Source organism: Haematobia irritans, chromosome 1 (assembly GCF_050003625.1).
Source record: "Haematobia irritans isolate KBUSLIRL chromosome 1, ASM5000362v1, whole genome shotgun sequence".
Classification (NCBI taxonomy): Eukaryota; Metazoa; Arthropoda; class Insecta; order Diptera; family Muscidae; genus Haematobia; species Haematobia irritans.
In genome coordinates, this window is record NC_134397.1 from 166,496,610 (window position 1) to 166,498,951 (window position 2,342).

Genomic DNA, 2,342 nt, shown 5'->3' on the forward strand with positions numbered 1-2,342 from the left:
ATGCCCCATTTCTAAAGAGCTTAAGTATTTTTTTTTTTTTGTCAAATAAATGAACAAACATAAGCGTACGTACCTCTGTGTTTGCATGTTACTAAATGGACGTTCATATTCTCTTATTCGTTTTAATTATGCATTTCCGATTCTTTGGAAGAAAAATTAAACAACGAAATATATTTTCTGTTTGTTTTAATTAAGTACAAGTCGAAAATGAGAATGAATTGGTTCGTTTTAACGACCTCTTCTTGACGACACAACAACGTTTTGAGAAGAGAAAAAATAAAAGAGAAATGCAAAACAAAATTAAAACAAGTAAGAAAGCAAAGCAAAAAAAAAAAAATAGGAAGTAAATAAAATTGTGACTGTATTAAAACTTTAAAATGCCGAGAAATCGACTTTTTCAAAAGTTTAATCTGCGACTTTTGAAATAATCGAAAAGTCGTTATTTCCAATTTTTTAAAAAGAGGAAAATGGCCTTTTTCATTTTCATTACAATCATATCGGCTGAAGTGTTTTTTTAACTTTTTATACCCTCCACCATAGGATGTGGGGTATATTAACCTTTTCATTCCGTTTGTAACACATCGAAATATTGCTCTAAGACCCCATAAAGTATATATATTCTGGGTCGTGGTGAAATTCCGAGTCGATCTAAGCATGTCAGTCCGTCCGTCTGTTGAATTCACGCTAACTTCCGAACGAAACAAGCTATCGACTTGAAACTTGGCATAAGTAGTTGTTATTGATGTAGGTTGGATGGTATTGCAAATGGGCCATATCGTATCACTTTTACGTATGGCCCCCATATAAACCGACCCCTAGATTTGGCTTGCTAATCCTCTTGGAGGAGCAAAATTCATCCGATCCGGTTGAAATTTGGTACGTGGTGTTAGCATATTGTATGTTTGTGGAACAACTTCCAAACATTTATTCATATCAATTTATTATACAGTGAACGTCAAAATAAATCATTTAAAGAGTTTGCTTTAAAAAAGTATTTGGAGGTAAATTTTTATACCTTAAATCACATAGTGGTCATGGTATAATAACTTTCATCTGCCAAAAAATGTGCTTATCAGAAATATTGAATTTAGACCACATAAAATATATATCGATCGACGCGGAATCACCTCCTGAGACGATCTAGCGCTTGGTGTCCGTACGTCTGTTCATGTTTGATGAAATTTGATACAGGGAGTTTTTTGGGCACAAGGACGAACGCTATTGAATTTGACAAATGGGGTTACGTTGCGCTTTTTTACAAACGGCTCGTCACAAAATTTGGCAAAAAATAATCTTTTCCCTCGCACTTCAAGTCTGCAAAATTTCATCCAAATGGGTTAAGATTTAGCTATAGCTCCCATTCAGATGTAGATATAGCTCCCATATATGTATCGCCCGATTTTACAAAATTTGCCCCTAATAACCTTATGTTTGACCATAGAGGTCTCATTTCTTAACTGATCTTACTCAAATTTTGCACAAGGTAACCTTTTGTGGTATTAGTCAAACCCGCAAAATATTTTGCAAATTGATTCAGAGCTCCCATGTATATGCATCGCTCGATTTTCCCAAATTTGGCCATAATACTCTTATTTATTAACCAATGTTACTCAAATTTAAAATTTTGATGTACTAGCCGATCATATTTATACGCACTTGTAGCTCTTACATAAGAATATTGCTCGATTTTTACAAATTAGGATTTATTACCCACACTAATTGAGCTATTTTCTATTTTTTAATAATGGGCTCAATATTAGTGGCATACTAACCACGTAGGTGCAATATCAACTACAGCCAGTTGGGAAGGGGGAAATTCTCTATATGTAGGTTTTTTTTCTAATATATAGCGTCTTGTAGGATGTAGGGACATTTTCACTCAACACAATTTGTCATAATTTTTACATTTTGGTGGCTTTAGAGGAGGAAATTAGAAGCCGGCAAGGCTTGATCTTTAACAATGTGTGGTAACAACAGTTACCACTCGTGCCACAAAAAATCTAACAAAATTTGAAGATTACCACAAATTACCACAAATCTACCAAATAAATATTTCTATAGAAATTTTTGTCAAAACTTTATTCCTGCAGAAAATTTTGTCAACATTTTATTTCTATAGAAAATTTTGTCAAAATTGTATTTCTATAGAATTTTTTTTTTTCAAAATATTATTTCTATAAAAAATTTTCTCAAAATTTTATTTCTATGGAATTTTTTCTATAGAATTTATTATCAAAATTTTATATCTATAGAAAAATTTCTCAAAAAATTTGTTTATAGAAAATTTTTCCAAAATTTTATGCCTATAGAGATTTAACAAAAAAATACTATTTTTGGTAGAA